Consider the following 24224-nt stretch of genomic DNA (forward strand, 5'->3'; position numbering starts at 1 on the left):
CAACGGCGGCAGTCGGCAAGACATACAGTACAGGCTATCGAAAGCGAAGCAAGCGTTTGGAACCCTTAACAAAATCTGGCGTTCATCCAACATCACACAACGCACTAAGATACACCTGTACAATGCAAACGTAAAATCAACTTTACTATATGGTAGTGAGAGTTGGAACCTAACGGCAAGAGACGCACAACAGCTACAAGCCTTTGCCAATCGTTGTCTACGACGCATCCTTCATGTATTCTGGCCAGCAACCATAACCAATAATGAGCTCTGGTTTAGAACGAATCAGCCTCTTATAACTGATGAAATAATGATGCGCAAATACAAATGGCTTGGCCACACGTTAAGAAAACCCGCTGATGATATCGCAAGAAATGTCTTAGATTTCAACCCTCAAGGCAGTAGAAGACCAGGGCGTCCGCGCAACACTTGGAAACGACAAACTGAAGCCGAATTAAGAAATGCTGGAAAGAGCTGGAGTGAAACAAAACGTCTTGCATTAGATAGAGTTCAATGGAAACTATTTGTTACGGCCCTCTGTTCCACCTAGGAATATAAGGATTAAATAATAATTTCAAATTGAATTTATATGATTGAGTAATTCGAAATTAAATTGCATTGAGTGTGTGGAAATAAACAGCAAATCTCTGAACTGTGAAGCATAGGACAGGCAACTGTTGTTTAGTTTATTAAAATTAACTTTGTTTAATTATGTTGAAAATTACAAATACTGTTAAGCATAAAATGTAAATATAATCTAAGCATATATAGAAAATCATTAGAATTAAAAAAAAAATATACTCAAAAAAGTATTTATTACAAAATAATTATAATAAAAAGGTTGAGTTTAAGTACTTTAAGGCTGATAAGAAAACATGTAGCCAATAGAAAACTTTCAATAGAAGAGAATATTATATATTCGAGAAGATTCTATGTTCTTAACATAAATATTTTATGTATAAAAATTAATAAAAATATATAAAAATGTATAAAAACACAAAAAAATATAAAAAAATGTATAAAAATATATAATACAAATCACTTACAGATAAATTAAGAACTTAAACAGATTGTTTACTGCACATAAAAGTAACAAAATTAAGTGTTTTTACCTGTAAGTTCTTTATAGATTTTTGTTTCTTCTCGATTTTTCCACTCATTTAACTGTATGTTTATAAAGTTAAAGCACTAAGATTACATACTTATATTATTATATGTTCATAGTAGTTCTAAGATATTGTTATTTAGTGTTTATCTTATCACTGGTGCATCTGACGACGTTGCCTTTGCATTCACTACCATATTCTTTATACCCATTTTCCGGGATCCACTTGGTTAAGTATATTAACACTCTTTTAGACGTAGTATCACAATGGGTTATTATATGTGACATTTCCCATGGCACTCAATGTAAGACTAAAATATAGTCTGACTGTCCCGTGATTCCCGCGTTAGGATTAAAATTTTCTCTGTTCACATACAGTAACCTCTCTCTCTCTATTTAATATTTCTGCCAAGTCACAAGTAAAATAGAATTTGAATTATTTAAATGATTTCTGCTATAATCATACTATCAATTATATAGAGCATGACCCGCAGTTAATGTTTCTGCGACCCGCGACATGTTTACAATCTACTACAGCTACGCAAATTTTGGTGTTCTAGTAAAACTATATTATTTTATTTTTATAGTATACCAAATAAGTGAATTAAAATTGATAAATTAATAAAACTAAATTTAACATTATAACCGAAACATTTAACATTTTTGTCGAAAAAAACTATGAACATATATATTTGTTTTTGCAGCCCTCCAATATGTACAGTGATTTGTATTATCCCACGATGGCATCTGGTCTAAATAGCCCATATATAGAGCAACAGAATACAGAAACTTTAATCAACTGGTAGGTGCAATATCTTTTAAAAATATTATATAAACTTGTATAAATATTTGATGAACCTATTTTTTCAATAGTTGACCATTATCAACAGACACTACGTAAGACTTTAAGTTACTCACATCACCGCTTATGAATAAAAAAAAAGATTCTAGAGATTCTAGAACACCATTTGAGAACACCATTCTAGTCATCAAGCTTAAAATTAGAAATTAAAATACTTGGTCTAATTTTACAGTCCTCACTTAAAAAATCAGTTTTTAGACTTAAGTTACGACTCGTGAAGCCAGTTTTTTATCTGAAATTTTACTATTAAACAAATTATATGTCTTTAATTGTATTGGAACTCAGGCGTTTTTGTTTATTTTATTTTTAAATGAGTTTCTTTGAAGTATTACAAATCTACATATTATAATGCATTTTTGAACAAATTTCTATAGAATAATACAATTTTATACGTGGTGGTAAACTAGCAGCATGTTGCAGCAACATATGTATAATAACTACAGATGAAATATGTTAAAAATAATAACATGATTCAAAATATTATAACATATTTAAATATTATAATTAATAAACAGTTTGTTTTACTACTTTTATGGTATCTTTGATATTCTTTATAACTTGCTCAATTCTTAGTTGTACACCATTCGGTTATATCTGGTTTTGGCGCACTATTGAAAGAAAAGGATGAAGAAAATATTTTTAAACCAGTTTTAAACTGATATACTATTATAATATACTATTAATTCAAAGAAATAAATAAAACATTTTCCTGAATCTAAAAGCAACAAGTTTAGACACGCGTTAAAGCGGATTCAAAACTTAATTCTAGTTTATTATTTTTTTATAAATAAAAGTAGGTTTTACACAAGACCTTGTAAGAGTCATTGACTATATGCAATTTCTCTCATATAAGATCGCATATTACAATACTTTATAATGCAATCCTATATACATAATAGTATGTTATGTTATACTTTCATTTTCAATGAACTTGACTTTTTATGACCGCTGAGCTAAAACATCCTCAATAGCCGGGGGCCAATTTCATGCTCACGTTAACAGCATTGCCCAGTTTTTTGCCAAATTGCCGTCACATTATCATTAAACAAATTATAACAGCACGTAATATTTTGTTACCTCACTGTTATTAATTTTGTTTTTATTTTGTTTTTTGACTATTATTAAAATATAATTTAAAGTGAATTTCGTTCATAATTTTATGGTTTGTAAACAAATCAGTGGGTAACTTCAGCGAGGTTTCAAGTAACAAAATCGGCGTTTGACGCTCGCAATTGTTAATTGTTAACAATTTTCCAGAAGAATGCGCAGCGCTGCGCACCACGCGAACCTAACATCGAACCGGGAAAATTGCTGGGATGGGAAATGCTAGTTTTTGTCGGTTACTGTCTTATTAAGAGATAGAAATTATAATGGGAAATAATTACAAAACTGTGCTGAAAATTTGAGTAGCGTCTGAAATTGCCTTTAATGCATTTTTTCAAAAGATATTTTAGTCATTGTTTTAATTTAGTTATTGTTGTTGTTTTTGTTGTCTTGTTATTGTAATGCGAGGAAAGCCATTTAGTCTTGCACCAAAAATGAAATTTTTAGCTTTTATTATGAAATTTTAAATGAAGTATTTTTTCCAAATTAATTTCATTGAAACAATACTTAATTATTTATAAATTATTTGAATTATTTTGTTATGATTGAAATGTGAATAAATTGCTTCTTTTTATTTACCACTAATTGGTTTGAAAAAGTAATTTCATTACTTTTTTACTGAGGAAATATTTGCACTTATTTCAAAACAAAATAAACAATGAAATAAAAAAAACCATTTAAGTGCACATCAAATACATTAAAAATTTTAATGCAAATATAATTTATTTAATGTAAACATGAGAAAGTGAGTTAGGCAAAAGTTTTGATTAAAATACCAAATTTTGAAGAGTATCTATTGCAAATAGAACAATTTAATTTAAAAGCATTTGTCTATACTAGCAAGAATTTTAGTTAAATAATTTAACCTTGGAATATCTTTAAAAATACCAGAGTTTCTGACATACCAGAGTATTTTAAATATCTTGCTTAGGATAATGTTTTGAAACTTTCGCACTTGCTTTATTTTAATTAAATAATTTAATCTTGGAATATCTCTAAAAATATCAGAGTTTCTGACATACCAGAGTATTTAAATATCTTACTAGGATAATATTTTGAACTTTCGCACTTAGCTGCAGTATCACAAAAATACTGAAATTGGCAAAGCATTTATTGCTGGAAATAGATTTCCACGAAAGTCTAGACATTTCATTAGATACAATGAATAACCTTTTTGTCAAGTTCCGGGTTTTAAATAGATGTAAACATAAAGGTTGCCGCACACTTTTACAAAGTCACGACATTTTCGAATCCAGCTTTGTGAGCAAGTTCTGTAGCGATTTCGAGAAACCAGAAGATTTCATGCATATAGCATATATCATAGCTATGGATATGACTTGGAGTAACCCGAACTACCATGATCTTGAATCAAAAGAAAAGATGTAAAGCAATAATGTGAATTCTTCACAGTTCTTCGATACTGAGCCGAGTATAAACCAACTGAGTCCTGAAACCGGTCAAAAGGATTGAAAGTTTATATTATTTATATTTATTTTAATAGATATATTAATATCTATATTGATATCTGATATTTTTTAGATGTATTTTTTCAGAAAATCAAATTTGCTAACTTTTACCTATGTTTTTATTTTCGAAATGCATATAGTAATAATTTCTTTATTATATAAACCTAATAATTAATTTAAGCCCACATATACATGAAGTCATAAAAACTTACTTTAAAAATAATAAATTAAAACGAATTTGCACTTTGTTTAAGTTAAATGTTAACTAAGAAAAAAATGTAACTAAATTAAATTTTAATATAATTTCATTTTTTTAAATTAATTTTAATTTCATGGTTGAAAAATATATTTGCTTTTGGTTCAAAAACAAATATGAGCAGTTTCATAAAAAAGATATGAGCAAATTTAAAGCTAATTATTTTAAAAACAATATTCATTAAAATGAATTAAGAATAATGACTTTTTGTTAATAAACATAGTAATTACAAAATAATAAATTAAATAAATAAATTTTGAATACTATATATAATTAAAAGGAAATAAACAAAATCATTACCAAATGAGTTTTTTTTTATTAAATTTAATTTAATAATTATCACATGGCTTATGTTATCGTAATGGTTATCAAATATTTATTAGATTTCATTATTGCAATAATTATTTAATTAATTAAATATGAATTATTTAATTCATTTTTTCTGCGCACTTAATTTATGTTAAATTTCCTAATGATTTTATCTGTATTTAGAGATAATTTTACAACACTAGTAACCACATCCTATGTTTATTAATATGAAATTAATAAAATATTTTATATACTTCTTAATAATAATGTAAGAGAATATTTATTTCATTTACAAATTACTTTTATCAGCGAAATAATTGACTGTATTTTTATATGTATAATCTTAAAATTAAAATTAAATCCTTATCACTTGATACATATACTTATTTAAGAAAATAAATAAAATATGTCTGAAACTATTCCAATAAATATATAGGCACCTATTTATAAATATATGAATTTTTTTCTAAATTTAATATATTTAAATTAAAAAATTAAAACAGAATAAACCAAATTCTAATAATCTTCAACAGCCAATTTGAAATAAATATAAGAACTACAACTTTTTTGGCGTATGTAAGGGATACCTATGAGCTGATAATACTTCCAAAATTTCACAATGAAAGAAGAGTTCTGGTCCTTGGATTAAAACACATCTCTGATTGTGTTTGATCAACAGCGAAAATATAAATGTGTGTATTGTCTGACCTGACTTTTTCAGGAAATAAAACAGTAAGAGATATTGAGCAGAACTTCATTGTTTATTTTATTACAATAAACTTTTTGGATGTATGAACTTTTTATGAAGAAATCTTAGTTTATAAAAATGAACCACCAATTTTAATTATTTAATTAAAAAACTGTTTCTTCAGCCCCCATGGCCCACAATCTGACAACATATACATCTCCTTATTTAACTATCTGCTAATTATTAGTATTTTATGTTGAAGCTATTTGAGCCACTTGAAGCTATTTTACTCTTTCTTAACTCGAAATATTTTCAAAACACCTCTTTACGCTTTGACTGGATTATTGTTTATCAGTTTATCAAACTAAGCAATAATTGACCTCAGATCTGCATACCTCCCCGAGGAGCTTGTAACCATTTTGAGATTTGATAACGCGGTGTTGGTAAGTCTGTCAGTTTTTGCAAATAATTTCAGGGCTCTTGAATACCTTTTATTAATAACAGAATGTATCAGAGAAATAAATGACCTAAAATCAAAATAGGTGTAGCTAGGAGATAATGCAGTTATTTTTTTGTGTAGTTATGTTAAGTAAATTTTATGGATTTGAGTACTTTTATATACAGCTGTGATTTATGCGTTTTTTTCTACAGTAACTCAAGGCAGCAAGCGAATTTTTTAGTTAGACAACAGTATCAAAACTCCAAGAAGACATCAAGAAATGAATGAAATGGGTAGCTTTTTATAAATAAAAATGGCTAACTTGGATTAGATACACTTACTTCTGATATAAATATCACTTGATTTAATTTAATTTTTCATTTAAATAAAAAGAACTGTATAAAGTGTTTATGCACAATATTTTAGTAAAAAAAACTTTATGAATTCAGTGAATATTGTTATAAACCGCACTAGTTGATGATAATTACTGATATATACTGAAATGCAAAGTGCTCATTTCGTTTTGCATACAATAAACAAATCTTTTTTAAATATTATATGAATTTTAAAATAACTCTAAAATGAACAGCTCTTAATTGAAATTCAATTTAACAGAAACAATTAATGACTAATTTAAAAAACAAATACTTTTTATTTACTACTATAGTAATAACAAGTAATTTAATGCAAAATTACATAGCTCTGTTGCCTCATTTTATTATAAAAAAGTGCATTAAAATATTTAAAGTGAAGTCGTTAAAATGTGCAGTTCGTTTTTAAATACATTAAGTATAGTAATTTTTACTCTGAAATAAAGTCCACTGCTTTGTAAGTCAATTGCACAATAAGATGAAAATTTTATAACCTATAATAAAGATTGAGATGATAATAAAATATTTTCAAATAAATATTGATTGTGAATGTACAATATTTACTATAAATATGAAAAGAAGTTTATAGAGTTCAGAAAGACTTAATAATAAATTTTATATAAGTAAATTATATAGGCTACAACAGTACGGAAAAATTATATTTTTATTTAATATAAAAGTAATTTATTGCAGTAAATAAAATACTCATTTATTAAATGAAATTTAATAATGGAGATGATATTTGTATTAACATTGCGAAAACATTAGCAGTAACAGTGACTGTTATCGAACACTAACATTACAGTGTTTAAGATGGTTCATTTGCAAAATTGTGATTTATACTTTTATATAACAATTATTATAGTTGCTAGAAATATAAAGTTTTGTATGTTATACTACTTTAAATATATAATAAATAAACGAATATTTTTATCTTCTAAAAACTCAACTCCTTTCTACGCTAAGCATTGATTAACTAATATATATTTATGTATTTTACACTATAAACTACCAATATGTGTACTGCAATAGTATTTTATTTTCATAGCTCAGTGAACTGAATTAAATTAATATATTAAATAGAAGTAATTTAATTTATATATTAAAAATAAATACAAACATTAAAGAATTAATAAGAATATCCTAATAGGAATATATTCTTGAATATGTAATAAGTTTTTCATATATTTTGAAGGTATGTTATATTATCTGTACAATCTATCATTGGGTCTTTAATCATTAAAAGTTTTAATCGGCCGTTTTACAATGCTATAAACAAGGATAACTTACTGATATATATAAATATTTAATATAGATCATTTATAGATATATACATGTTACTTACACAAGTTGAGCAAATACAACAATATATGTAAGTTATAGCTCTAACAAATTAGTTTAAAATAATTATTTGAAAATATTAATAACATACAGTCAAATACAACTTTCGGTCAATACGCTGACTCTGAACTTCAAATTTAGCAGGGTACGAGTTCAACCCTTGATACTTGCAGTTTACTTGCAGCTGAAAATGCTTTGCAGTGGGAGATTCCACAGTTAGCAAAAATTCTCTAGTCAAATCGTAAGTTACAATTAAAACTCATATTTTTAATAGTATTATATATTAATATTTCATAAAAATTAATGTGTTTAATATTTAATTATCTCTTTTTAATGTCAAAACCATAGGTAAAAGTGCGCTGTCTCATTTAAAATGTCAAGAACTGCGAAAGCCAAACGTGAGTTTTCCAGTTAAACAACTTAATGTCCCGTTTAGTAGCAATCAGGCTATCAAATAATATCGCATGATTGTGCTGTTAAGGGAACTAAACGCAGGGCGGGATTTAAGAATCTGCGGCTATTAACTTATATACTGTTATCGATTTAAACAACTAACTAATGATCATTGCTGCTCCTGCTAAGAGAAAAAGAAAGAATTATTAAACTCTCATCTTTTGTGCAGATGTCTTATTCTAACAATTAGCACGGCTGCAATTCTTGGAAATTAGTTTTCAAGGACCCCATAGAACTATCAGCAACTAATATCATAAGCCTTACAAAATGATGGGTGTTTTTGTATTAGAAATACATGCATCTCAAAAATATCATGCAATAACCAAACCATGAGGGCAAACATTATCTTACAATAGAAGCTCTAGGATAGCGCAACGGAACCACAGACTGTCTACGTGACGTTAGTCATAAAAAAAAATTTTAATTTCTTATTTATTATTCATTCTAAAATATGCATATATTTAGTTGGAAAATAAAACTGAAAAATGAAAATGCTTTATAAAATAAATAGGTATATGAAAACGTTACTGTCAATATTTAAAGTTAAAAAAAATATTTGTCTGCCAAAATTTTTTAAAAAACTGAAGCTTTGGGTAAAATGAAATAAAAATGCATTCGTGAAAAGTAATTACCTATTTACCTTTATAAAATATTTGTGAAAAGTTAAGTCAAGTGTGTCAATTAAGGCTTATTTAATTAATTAAAAAGGAAAATGCATTATGTAAATAAAATAGAAAAACTCTGATATACACTTCACACTCAAACACAGCATTTCACTACATTTTCGTTAAAAATTATTCAGGAATACATTAAAAATTTTGCATTGCTGTGCAAATGTGTAAAATCCGCTTAAAATTTACGCAATTTTTTATGGCGGTCCAGCAACCTGCAGAATTTTACTAGACAGAACCGGGCGAGCCGGGCAGGATGCCTTAAAAAATTGTTTAACCAAACAAAAAGGAAAACTCTATACGAGAAGCCACTCATCAAAGAGCAAAGAACGAATGAACGAATGAACTTCAATGCGATATTTAATTTGGTTTAAAAGTAAAGCAAAAACAGTGAATTAATGTTGGTATTTGCAAGGACACGCCATGGGCCTTACGTACTCAACACGTCTCACAACAACAATAAGCTGATAATGGCACTTCAGAGCGATTTTAACGATTTTCATTGTTATGCGGTAATTTTTCTTCACTTCAATCTTTTTTTTTTTCATTTCATCCAAATGCATTAAAGCAATTTTTTTTTTTTTGGATTTTTAATGTATCTGGGCTTGTGAGAATATTTGTTGTGTTAAGTTATTTTGCAAATAAAATGAAATATTCATATATAAAAATTAACAAATATGGACGAACGTTTTTCTTGATGGCACAATTATGTTATGGAAAGATTATGGACAAAGGATTTGATTTTCTGTAAAGGAAAAAATTGAAACAAAAATTATATACATATATGGAGGAATCATACGTATATCAATGTTAATTATATATTTTATATTTTTTAAATTTTTTTATTTTTAATGAAACTCCAGAATTACTGAAATTCCTGTAGTTAAAAGTATTTCAAAGTTGCTTAAATATTTTCATATAAAATATATTGCATTAAATATATGGACCGTATATTATTTTATTTGTCATACTGAATTTCCGTTGGAAAATTTATTTCACAACATAATTATTGAGAACAGCAGCTGTCGATTTTACTTAAAATACTTTTATAATTAATTTAATTGATATTCATTTTATGCATTAAGAAAGCATCGGTATAATATGTAAAATATTACTCAAAAAACACATTAATTTCATATGATAAATAATTAAATTAAGATACATAGGTTTTAAAATTAAATACATTTAGTATAAGAGGTATATGTAAATACTAAATAAAATTTACGCACAAAAAAAATAAATTCTATCAAATTTATTTTGCCATTTTTAAAATAGGCCTTTTTAAGTAGATTTAGATTTTAAAACAAGTTAGGAACTTGTCACCACGTCACTGCATTCTTTGAGGATTATTGTGACATACCCACTTTAGTTCCATAGACATTGGATTCCGTAGTCCGTTGGGTAAATAACGAAGTCTGCGTCTGGTGAGACTATTACAGCAACAAAAAATGTGTTCTGATGTTTCCTCTTATTCGCAACAAAGGCTGCAGCTATTGTCTCTAGTAATACCTAGGTTCGATAATTGCTTTTTAACTCCGCAATACCCAGTGAGAAACCCTCTCACAAGTCGGATGCCACTTCTGTTCAGCATAAGTAGCTCTGTAGTTCTGGCTTTTGATCATTATGGCATGGATTCTTTAGCTTGTCTGCAAGCAATTGTTTTATCCCAGTCAGTCTGAGCTGTTTTGCAGCCAGTCATTTATTTTAAGGTTTAAACAGCTCCATGAAGGATCGCAGAATGGTTTTGGCCCAATATAATATGAGGCTGTGCCCTGAGATCCATATTAAGTGAACCCTGGCCTTTGAGAAATAGAAGGCATTCCCACACTAGTTTTGGGACCACTCGAGGTGAACGTACTGCTAGATTTGCTGATTTACTGTCAGAGAAAATATATATGCTTTTCCCCGTAATGGGTTTTCCTTTTTATTCCCCTAAACATAGTTCAATTGCGTGTACTTCGGTCTGAAAAACTAAGTTTCCTTGACTCATACTCACAAATATTTCCTCTTTTGGTTTAACCGCATACACTCCCACCCCCACTACTTCCATCGTTAAGTAACAATACATGTGTACCGGCAGTTAATATGATTTTCCAAAGACTTTTCATGACCATCAGGTCGTAATCATCTCCAAATGACGTCTTTGAAGTGATAATTTTTGCTTCGAGAACTGAAAAACTTGCATGGAACTATACTGTTGCTGTCATCTGGCAACACCTCGAAAAATTAATGGACTTTAATGTGGCATAGTAAGCAAAGTAAGCATTCTCCATTTTTAGTTTGTTCGTAAAAGGCTGTCTTCATCTTCGTATTTATCTTCGATATTGATCATGAGAATATCACATCTATATCTATTGTTTTGCTGTTTATATCTAGAATACTTAAAATAAGGATAGTTTCTTTTTAAACGCACTTGTATACGCTTTCTAAAAAATTCGCAAAAATGCATTCATTCAGAAATTAACTATCACAACTACCTTTCATTTAAAAAGCTTAGCTTTAGGAAATTAATCTGTCAGCAATAAAAATTAAATTTAATTTACTTTTACCTTAAAACATGGTTTTAATAAAATTGAAAGTAATTTTCCCCGAATTGTTTCACTTTACCATATTTGCGAAAATATGGTAAAAACTTAACTTAAATTGATTGCAAGAAAAGTTCAAGCTCAAACGCGCCCTAAAGCTGCAGTGACAGCAATTAAAAAAAAAAGTAACTACAAACAGAAAATGGTAGCAAATTGCAATGCAATGCAATTTCACTATTTCACTTTCCATTAAACGAAAGGGAAAACAAATATTTGACATAAACAATGTAAAAAGTCGTAACAAACGCCGGAAATGCATGCGAAAATTTCACTTTTCAAATTGTCAACACGGCGACATGATAACCCAAACAAGACAAACCGACCAAACCGAAAATCAACAATGAAGATGAAGTTAAATAAATGCGACAAAACCTAACAATATACACGTCCAACCATGTCGCATTCACCGCATTTCACATTTTACATTTGTGCGATTTGAAGCAATTTCCATTGCATTTACTGCGTTGCATTTTTCTACTTGCAACAGTTCCAGCAGCAACCACAATAGACACAGTTGCTGCACAGAATATACCCTGTTGCAGAATCACATACAACATACAAGGTATATTCTTCTTCCTTTCCTTGTTTACATGGAGTATGTTTAGTTTTAAAATAACATACATTTTACTGAGGTAATATTTTTCGCATGCCGTTGCTCTAATTTGTTACAGAATAATGTAGATCCTTTACTTAGTTGTCGTCTAGTAAATAACGTCTTACTTAGTAAATACAAAAATATTTGTTTGGAAAAATTAAATTTTGACCGATGAATTTACTACATATATCTGTTATAAATGCAATATCTGTTATCATATAACAATAAATTATAATCTGTTTTCACCTTCGACCAACAAAAGTTAAATTCTGTATACCTATAACGAAAAATGGTACCGCTCTCAGTCTTAACAGATCTGAACTCAGTTGTATCACTGGTATCACAACATGCATATGTTCTGATATGCCTCTTAACTGCTACACTTCTTAGATAAACGTAAACCTCCAGATTATGCGAAATACAATTTCTTAACTGAGATAAATCCCCGGTTTCTCAATTTAATTCTTAAAACTTAATTTTAATAATTTAAATATAAATTACAAATTAAAAACAAACAAATTTATGCAACCTCAAAGCAATATAGAACTGAAAAACTAATCAACTTAACTAGAAACGATATCACCAACATTATAACCATAGCAACCTGTCATTCCTTCAGATTCTTTCAAGGCTCGAACAATTATCTGAAACTGATATCAGAAGTAGGTATCTCACCCGGCTCCATGACCTCCCCTCTGACGTCTCTATTCCTATTACCCTCCCTGAAGATCTTGTTCTAGCCTTGCGCTTTAATCCTTTCCAATACCTGTCCCACTACCTCGATGAATGGGACTGTAACCTCCACTCTATTCCCCTATATAACTGCGGCTTTCGTGACTCCAGTCACAAAGTTTACCGCTAACCTCATCCCCGCTCATCTGCTCTAACCTCACCCCTGATTACTGAGATGAAGTTTTTACAATGCTGTGGAAAACTTCTCAAGTCTCACACGGTGACTTTCGATGCTTCTACATACTGTCAAAAAACAAAAAAAAACAAAAAAAAACGTCTCACAGACAACGCAAAGGTCTTAAAGCTCATCAGTTAGAAAGCCATAGTTTATGTGCACACCTACTACAATCGATAGAATAGAATATTGACGATTATGTTTCTACTTTAGTTAATTAGATTCTCAATTCTATCTTAGTTTATTCATGACTAACTTTGTTGGTCTTACCATTTGATTCAATTTTTTTGAAAACTTAAGACTATATGATAAATTTACAGGTATTGATTGGTTTGTAATTATATATGGACTAACCGATACAGTTCATGACAGCACGTTTTTAAGCCAGTTCATATGCTATATAGTATCCGTAGAAGTCAGTATTTCCTAGCATTAAAACGTCAGACATGTTTTTGTGTCTCTTAATCTCGTTCAGAGATAATATAGAAGTGAGATCATTTCATTCATCACAGAAATGGGTAAAGTTATTGTGTCACTCTGCATGACTCTTTTATCTAAATAATTTTATCAGATTTGATTGACTTATGTGATAGTTCGTCTGTGATATCTTCAACTTTCTAAAGAATACTCAAGCGTGCTGGGTGTGGCGAATTGAAACTCTCACTAAACATTTGTATGCAATAATTTATGTAAATCATAATGATTGAAATTTTAAGTAACTAAATGGACTAATACGTGCTGCAATAATAAATAACTTATTAACACTGTAATGAATGATTACTTCCAACCTTTTTGTTAGTTATTGCTATATGCGGATTTCAAATTCTTTATGTTATTATAGTACATTAAAGCTAATAACGCTTTAAATCAATGATTGACAAATGAAATCAAATTAATGAAAGAATATTTACGTTTTGCATTCACATTTAATAATTTTGATACTATAACAGTGTATACAACACAATCAAAATGAAATACTCTTCACATGCAAAACCTCATTATTATTCCAGAGTGGTTCTAACGGAAGCACACAAACATTTTTATTCGCTTCGTCATAAATATATGTGACCTATTTGACTAAATCGAAAGCAACCATTCCTCAAACCTCGAATCCGAAAATACTTTGTGTTGAGTGCTGAAATTAACTTTGTCATGCAAATGTACTTCAAAATTTCCAATTTGTGCAATAAAGCAATAAAGCAATTAGTTGTAAACTGAAAATCCGGGAAAACGCCAAACCAGTCACGACACAAATTTTGATAAAAGTATCTGCTAACGGCTTTAGTAAAAACAGCGATGATTAACTTAATTCAATTACATAATAATAATTTACATGATTACAAATTTTTTTTTAATTTTTTTAATTTTTGAAGTTGCGAAGTAGCAAAATGCAAATGCAGTGTTGCAGTTGTGGCACAGCAACTGCAACTGCAGATTGTAATTTAATCAAATGCTCATATCTGATGTTTTGCTAGAGAAAAGCTTACAAATTAATCTTCTCAGTTGAGCCTTATCAATGTCGCAACCGCGTTGCGAAACACTTTTCTGTTGAAGTGATGCGACTTATTTTGTAAGTAACTCAACAATTTTTATAGATTTTTCACTTGAATTATAATATGAAATATGAGATTACATATTTTTTTTTTTTTGTGAAGTACGAGCGTATTGTGAAGTGAAACATTAAAAAGTTTATTTAAATAAATACAAAATGCGAGCTGCGAGCTGCGAGATGCGAAAGTGGAGAAAAGTTTTCTTTGTAGTCGCTGAAATGCAGTCAACTTATAATGAATATTGCAATAGTTCAGCATGAAACTGCAACTGCGAACTGCAACTGAAATTGTTGCAACTGCTACTGTTGCACTTACTATTGCTGTTACTGTTGCTGTTACTATTGTTCCGCTGACTGTTGAACCTATTGTAAGTAGTTTATGCCGCATTGCACAGCAATGTAATAAAATTGCACCACTTGCGCCTCCAGCTAGCAATTTTGAGTTTTACGTTATGAGCACTAAAAAGGGCATAAATTCGCCTCATAAAATTTAAATTTTTATTATTTTTCTACAACGGCCAGCTGCTGTAAAAGAGGGTGGTAACGATTCGCTGTTATGCAGTTTTAAAATTATTTTATTTTATTTCAAAACATAATATAAAACAATTAGAAATTATTTATTTTTTAATTTCTCTTTGAGTTATTTTACTATAAAAAGAATTAGAAATAAACTCACTATTTCGAGTTTTCGTCATTGCTTTACAGACAGTCGTCCAGTCAGTGGTTTATAAAGCTGTCGAAAAACACAGCAAAAGTATGGGGTCACACCACAAATGCACAAATAAACTTTAACATATCAAAGAGTACAATGACTTTAAACACAAAGACCATCGCCTCCGACTCTCTACAAGGTAGAATCAATATTTAAAAGATACAGATTAGTGCATCGACAAAAATATAGTTTGGATAGCGGAGCATAATAAAATAGAGAAAAACTAAGCAAAAAAGAAAAAAACCATCATCTAAATTTCGTCATAAAAGAAGTTAAAGTTGAAAATATGTTGTTATCAGGTTGATCCAAAGGTTTGAGGAGCACCATACCTTCTGCTCAAAAAGTATCCGGATTTTGATGTTTATTAACTACTCCTTAAGTAATAGACCTTTTTCAAAAAATTTTTTTGTTATGTTGGTACACTCTTTCTTGATATATGGTACAAATTTGAGCGCCATCTGTCAATTAGTTTGTTTACAGCAGCTGTTAATGTGAGACTACCTCAAAAATTCTTGTTGTACGCGATTTTTTGACCAAACACGGCACCACTGTCATCACTCAGCCATCATATTCGCCAGATCTGGATCCGTACGACTTTTTCATGTTCCCGAAACTCAAACTGCCTCTTCGTTTTAAGTCGATTGAATCGGTAAAAGAGAATTCGCTGAAGGAACTAAAAGCCATACCTTCACGGGCCTAAGAAAAGTGTATGGAAGATTGGGTTAAGCGGTGGCATATGTATATCGCTTCAGAAGGAACATATTTTGAAGGACTTAAAATAAATTTGGAATTAAATTTAAATTATTTACAAAATCCGAGTACTTTTTGAGGAGAAGGTATATTCATCGAAAGAGTATCAAAACTTTAACGCCATTTTAACATATTATTTTTTAAGAACATAGCCCAAATCCATTCTAGTCTCTAAGCTAAATCCTTGCTTAGAACCTATATAATGTTGACATGTCAGTGTCTTTTTAAAAATATAGAAAACATTGTACAGTATGTTAACTCCATTCCTTAAAAACAAAATTTCAGGAAAACGGAACTATATACCAAAATTTTAAATACATTCTTTAAAAACAATGGTCTGTAAGTGTATTGATTAAAAATGGTTACACAAGGTCTAAAGACGATCCACATAAAGTATATTCTAAAACTGCCAGAAACCTTTGGAAAAACACAAGAAAGGGTTTTACAAGATCGTCAATTGACTGCGAAACATTTAACAGAACCCTAAGACAGTTTATGACTCCCATTGAGTCATAAACTATGTGTGCGGCTTCCAAATAAGGAAAGCCAGTGTCTACACCTACCCTTCTTGGTCTAATTTAGTAGGTAAGTTTTCATTAATATTTAAACATTTTTTATTATTTACTTTTTTACTTCAAAGCCATTTTGTTTTTAAATACAGAGTTTATATTTCAGTACTAATCAATAAATGTCAATTTGTTCGATTAACTGACAGCTGCCAATTTACAAGAAAAATTGCATTACTCATGATTGCTGTACTGTAGAAAGGTAATAATTTTAAGTTTCTTTTTTTCATGTTCATATCGGTTCATATTTAAATTATCCTTAAATTTAAATATAAAGTTTCTGATTCTTTTTAATAGAAACTTTTTTAAGATAACATTCAACTTAATATTCAGAATTAAGAAATATTTTGATAAAAATTTGCAAATATCAAAATTAGACTGCAATGCAATTTTATGTTGTTTAGAGACGAAACTTAAGTTTTAAAGAAACAAACTGAAATAAAAAGTTTTTAAATTCTAAACAAATATTTTGTATCTCAACCCGTAAAAATTCGGAATTCTTTATGTATGAATTCTTTATTTTTGGTATCTATTATTATTAAATAGTAACATCTATTTATATAAAGCTGAACTAGAAAAAAATACAGTGGATGACAAATAATTAGGTTTTGTATACACACTTTAAGATACAGAGTAAGGTAACTTACGTATTCCAAATAATCTATAATGAGAATATATTAATGCTATAATAATATAACTTCGGCCACCATACACTTTACATTGAATTTTGGTAAGCTAATGAAGAATAAATGGTGAGTCAATTACCAGGACAGCATTTGGAATGAAACTGTAAATAAATTTTTACTCATCAAAACTGTTTTAACATTTAACGATGTGTCTCCAAGAATTTTCTGCAATTCTATATTATTTCATAAAACCAGCAATAGATTCCGTCATTTAACAATTCCATTAAAGACGAGGCTCCAACTAAATTTGTTGAAGATAATGTTAATTATTTGATACCTATCTAAACCAATAATATGTTATTGATGAAAATTATATACTATGAATAATTTTAAAAAATATTTACTGAAATTGTTTGGTAAGAATATTTAACATAAGTATTATATTGCTTATTTTTATATAACTAAAACTCAAAAAAAATGATATAATATATATAAAAATATGTTGTATTTACCAATTTGAGATTAAAGTATGTTCCGCAGAATTCAATATCAAATCTGAAAAATAAAAATGAAAAGTTAGAAATTACAAAATTAAAGACATATAGACGTTTCTTATAAAATATTCATTTTATAGAACTCAATTTTTTATTATTTAAGTTCAAACAACAAAGATATAAGGACTAACTTCTCACATGACTAATTTGATTCTGAAAATTAATCTTTAATGACAACACGGATAGATTCACTCGAAAAATGCTATTTAACACGTCACAATCTAAGACAGATTATCTCGAATACCAACTTAAAGTATGTTCAAATTGAACTGCTCGGCATCCTTACTGAACTGCTCTACAATACACAGCTTCATTCTCAATCCGATGTGGCATTAGCTAAGTCCAAATAAGAAGAGAATTCTATCAAATTATGTGTGTGCACTTAATATCTTTAATCTTTCTAAATATATATATATAATCTTACAAGCAGATATATCATTCGCCACTACAATCTCGCAACTAAGGCCCTACGTACTTCCGAGCTGTACCGTGCTCTTTCAGACTGACTCCATATTATGTTCCTCTATTTTTTGATAAAGCATTCCGTTTCTCATCCAAAATTACGTTGTTCAAATGCAGTTATAGCAATTACCTACGTTCAAAATTTCTAAACGGGTCACTATCCCTTATTTAACAATCATTATAATTAACGTAATTTTGGTTCTCATTCCCGACTAAGATACTTTTGCATATACAAATATTTAGACTTTAATATTTTATTCTATAAATACTGAAATGTGATTCTTATGGATCATTTTGGATCAAAGTCCAAAACTCTCACAACATATATTTAAGAGATGCTTTTAGTGAGTTTAAGTCAAACACGACGGCTTCCCATGCTTGATGTCAACTATCAAAATTAATGAAACCTTCTTTTTCGTTCAGTTAGATTCGCAGAGTACAGAACAGAATGTTCATAGCAATAATATTTCACACTATAACATCCTCAGTTAATATTTTATCTGACACAGACAATTGCGACCACAACTGCATTCTGCAGCGGTGGTTATAAATCATCGCATCCTGATGGCAACTCATGGCCAAATACTATTCAAAATTATTTTGTGTTTGTGCTCGCATGTGTTCACTTATTAGTACTTTCTAATATTTCTAAAATAAAAAATAGAGAGGTTTGTTTTTGATTTTTGTAAAACAAATTTTTGCAATTATATAGTGCAAAAAAACGTGACCTATAAAAGATTAAAAGTATAAGTATTTTGATACCAAGTAAGTATTACAAGTAAATATCGAGTAGTAAAATACTTATTATTGCAAGCATGGAATAAAAATTTAATTGAATTTACTTGTATGGAAACATCTCCTGTCAATTTTTGATCGAAGAACATAACAAATGAATAATAATAGCATAGACAGAGAACTTGGTCCCAGTGATACGGAGCACTGCAGCCATGGCTAATATTAATATGATGAAAAAAATGTCATATTAATTATTCATATTATACCCTTGAAGACGGGCTGCTTCAAAGAACCATTTGAAACAACTAAACAACATTTCTTTGACACCATGCAAAATGGTATTAAGTTCTTCCTGTGTCGAACTTTTTAATAAAAGATTGGAAGAATGAGCGATATGCTAGCATTTGTATGCTATTTATCCACACACCAATAGAAGAAAATCAAACTCTCTCAAAGATATGCCCCGTAGAAATATCAGTCTTTTAAGTTGGTTTATTTACAGGTCATTGTATTCTAGGTAACCATGCTAAGAGACTAAATCTCCCTTTCAACCATATCTACCACAGTTGTGGTGAGGACGATGAAGGTGCGTTCCACCTGCTTTTTTCCTGTTTGGCATAAGCGTGACGCCGCTTAGCACTTTAGGGTCTTTCTTTTTCGAGGATCTTGGTGAACTTCAGGACCTCTCCTTAAATAGCATCACAAGCTTTGCCAAAGGATCTAGATGATTTTAACCCTTGGGTTTTTAATAAAACGGTCGATATAACCTAACCTATTCCTTTATGAATATTTATTATAATATCGTTTAAGAAGATGATATAAGCTGGTTAATAATGGTTGATATATAATAAAACCATATAATTAGTATAAAATATTTTAAAAAATTTATATTTGCTTATAAGGAAGGTATTTTATCCTTAGGATTTATAATCTAATACAAAAAAGGATTTGTATTTCAATAGTATCATACATGTCATTAGCTTGACATTAGTCAAGAATTAATATATAAAGAAAAACGTATTTTTTTTTTGCAGCAAAAAAATTATAAATTTTATATAATAATAATAATAAATTATTTTAAAACTTGACGTACTCTCACTATTCGACTTTTTGCAAATAAATTCAAATTGCAAACTAAATGCTCTACATTTTCGTTTCAACTTTTCTTACGCCCACCAGTTAACTTCAGCTTAATTATCGCACTTAACATAATCACTACAATTACAAACACAAATCATAAATAAATTGAGATAATTTATTTTATTAAGTTGAAGTCACAAACAATTTCCTGGAATTCACAAAACTTTCTAACCCAAAAGAGTTTCTTAATAAATCACAAGTAGCAGCTCTTGAACTTGCAAGAAATTAAAAAAGTACAAGGAAAATAAATGGAAAATGAAGAAAATCAAAATTATAATCATTAAAGATCCTGGAGGCAAAAAGTGCTGTATTCAACCATTATTTCGACTTTTATATGAAAACACCATGGCACACTTGTTTGCATACTGAAACCAATGAATCTGTGTCCATGGCAATTGGTTATTTCTCTGTGGTTATTCTGATTTCGGTTGCTTCACTGTTAAGGTTTTTTTCCTTAAATTTTGCTTTCTTTCTTTTTTTTTTTGTTTTTGTAATGGTACACCATAAATCAAATTAATTGAAATTAATGACAAACAATTTATTACAAAGGTTTCAATTTCTTAGTGAGAAGCATTTCAATTCAGGGAAATCATACTTAAATGAACAAAACAAACAATAATTCGAATAAAAAAATAACACTTGCAAGGTGAAAAATGAGTTATAAATACTGACAAGTAACGATTTTACTTGACTTATTTAAAAACAATTAATTTTTGTATATAACCACGAGAAGGAATCGTGTTCAAATTTATTTTCACATTAATAATTGGTGAAGGTAGGCGTAGGTTTGACAAGAAACAATGAAAGAAAAGTCATTTGTTTTATAAATGAGAAAAATTTTATTAAATATTAAATATCATAAAAGCATCGAATTCTCAATGTAATTTAAAAAACAAACTTTCACTGTAGATAAGTATAAATAACTCAACTCATTAATGACGAAATGCCAAAATCAGTTCATAGATAATTCTTTACAAAAACAAATGATTAAACTGTCATTAACAGTGACTAATCATTGCTTTTCTGTTCCTAACAGTCTTTGGAGTACGACATTGATTTGTTTTTGTTTTTAGGGGAGTGTAATTGATGCAATCGATAATTGAATTATCAATACAATAACGATTTATTATGTTACAACAAATATATATTTTTATAAACATTATAGTATAATTAGAAACATATAAAGTTTATTTAACGTATAATATAAATAAATTGTGATTATTACACTTTTTTAATATATGAGTCTATGCGTTGGTAATGTTACGACAAATATGATATACTTAAAGAAAAGGTTATAAAATAAGTTACAGATATTATATTTTCGAAGTTCACTGACTTAATACAGTTACTCATTAGCTAAACAAAGATTCTAATAATGATAATTAAACATAAAGTACGAAAGAATTATTTCTTAGAAATATTTTTACAAACATTTTTATGTTAGATATTTAATCATTGTCTTGACTAAAGATATATGAAAGCTGCTCTTGTGATTTATAGCATTAAGAAAGCACTAATGCTTACTCTAACATAATATTAAGCAATAACAATCTTATTCTATTTTTATATTAAGCTATTCTACTCTTATTATGGGATAAAAATAAAAATTATTTTTATTTTATCTGTGAATGAACAAGCATTTTAAATAACTTAAATATATGTTAAATAACTTAATATTTAACTAAAATGTAAATTATCTAAATGCAATATACATATATTCTGATTTTGTAGAGTATATTTATTTTTATAAACAAGAACAAGGTGCGATGAGAACATGTAATACAAGAACGATTTTAGTACGGATTTGGAAGAGAGTAGCAGAAGATCGGGCAGATCGTAAGGGAGGCTAATGTTCACACTGGACTGCAATGGCAAATAAGTAGAAGAAGAAGATTTATTTTTAAGTATTAGGAAGTTTAAGTAATGCACTCTAAATCTCAAAGTCAACAAATTTAAACCCGTAATTCGCATTCACACGCAGTAAAGTGTGTAACACTGATTAACGGTTAAAATGAAAAACAGGCCTAACCAGTAATCGGAATATGTAATCCAATTAGCATGCTGAATACGCTATTTTATTATCCTGTTGCTATGAAAACACTTTTAAAAGCAAAGAAACTACTGTAGACAGTCAAGAACAGTATTCAGATTACAAGAAGAACGGCTTTGAGATCACAAGTACAAGAAACCACCTATTCATCACGCTAATAAAAGAGACAAGAATGTAATAGAATATAATAAAGCGTATTACGTTCTTTCAAATACAAAGAACTAAAAGAAGAACGACATCTTAATTATTACTAAAACATTTGTTTCTACAGTGAATATAATAAGTTAAACCCAAAGATTATATTTAAATTTAACACCTTATAACAAACTTCTAGTAAATTTTAGAAAGTAATAGAGATTAATTTTTTTTATTATTTTATTATTACTATCTTACCAAATGTATTTGATAAGATGGTGAGTCAAAACTAAGAGTAATTTTCCATATCATATTTTATATCAGGGCTGTCCAAAGCACGCCCGCGACAAGTTTCTAATCTGCAACAATTACCTAAATCTTCCCTTGATATAATTTAGTAAAATCACATTATTTTATTTGTATTTCAAAAAATTGAATTTAAATAAGAAAATTAATAAAACTAAATTTAACATTATCACAGTATTTTTATTTTTTTCAAAAAAAACCATAGACGTATGTACCCATTTCTGTGGCCTTCAATCTACACAGTAATTTGTGTTGACCGGCGAACGTATCTGGGCTGAAGAGCCCTGTTTTAGATGATAACACAGATTGCTAAAGTAATATTTTGTGAATGCAAATCAAATTTTATATTTAACTACAGTCCTTGCACTTATTAAATAAATCAATTTAGTATACCTTGATTAAGAATAATTAATATCTAAAAATTTCAAACAAATCAAATGTATATGAGACTTTTCTAATCAAGAGTAATTATAATTTCAAATTCTCTAACCACTACATAATTTAATATTTCTTATAAACCTTATTTCAAACTTTTTCTTTCAAAAGCAATAAACTACATAATTTTTAAATATAATTAATCTTACCCTTCGGTGTATTCACTAGAAAATTTTCCACGTCTTAATCGATTTGCATAACTTAAAAATAATACAGGAAACCTAAGAAAAACTCTTTATAAGTTCAACCTTGAGACGTTTAATCATTAATGGAGAAGCCTTATTTTGTATACCTTTGTGACAGGATTATGCAGTACACATTATGTACCACCACACTCACTCCACCTGTACTATCAACATTGTTTAGATACATTTCAATGCAAAAAGGGAGTATAATGTTATTTTATGTAAATGAGAATTTTCCGTTGGTACAAGTTAAACAATAACAATGGTTTAGAAAATGGAAATAATGGAATACATTATACATGTATATTGCTTATTATACATGTTCATACTTAAAATCAGGTGAGTAAGAATAATGTTTGAATGCCAATAGAAATAGGACTTCCTCTTCACTATTTCTTTTCTAATTTACTTGTATCAATTTTATATAACTTAAAAACAGGCAATGGTAAAATTAAGCAATGCTTTTGATTAAATTTATTAACTGTTAAGCTATTTTCGCATTTTATATCAATAAAATAACAAAAAAGTAGTGGTTGCAACATTTTTTGGCCATTTAAAAGCAATCCATACAGTTACATCAATGAATATGATATACAATCTGGTTTGGTAACTTCTTTTTTAAACACAACAAGTATAATATATTTGTTCGGAAACATATGCGTATATCAGGAAATCAGGAAAAATAATTTATGAACTTTAAAAAAATTAAGTTCAATGTCAAAAAAAGAAGACATAACTCCTTATAGTAATTGAGCACTAAAAGCGCCTAAACGCCTAAAGTAATATTTGCACATATGTAAGCAGTAAAAATTTTAAGTCTAAGCACCGTGAAATATTACTTATATATTATTTATACTTGCCATATTA

General features: G+C 28.6%; 1 protein-coding gene across 1 annotated transcript in view; it reads right to left on the bottom strand.

Annotated features, from left to right (window-relative positions):
* Nucleotides 1–24224, bottom strand: part of LOC119686222 (extracellular serine/threonine protein CG31145-like) — a 172520-nt gene that overhangs the window by 86400 nt on the left and 61896 nt on the right. Inside the window, exon 2 of the mRNA XM_038100736.1 lies at nucleotides 17868–17910. The gene's annotated coding sequence lies outside the window, so the exon portion shown is untranslated. The remainder of the gene's footprint in view (nucleotides 1–17867; nucleotides 17911–24224) is intronic.

The sequence above is a fragment of the Teleopsis dalmanni genome, chromosome 2 (genome assembly GCF_002237135.1).
Source record: "Teleopsis dalmanni isolate 2A chromosome 2, ASM223713v2, whole genome shotgun sequence".
Taxonomy (NCBI): domain Eukaryota; kingdom Metazoa; phylum Arthropoda; class Insecta; order Diptera; family Diopsidae; genus Teleopsis; species Teleopsis dalmanni.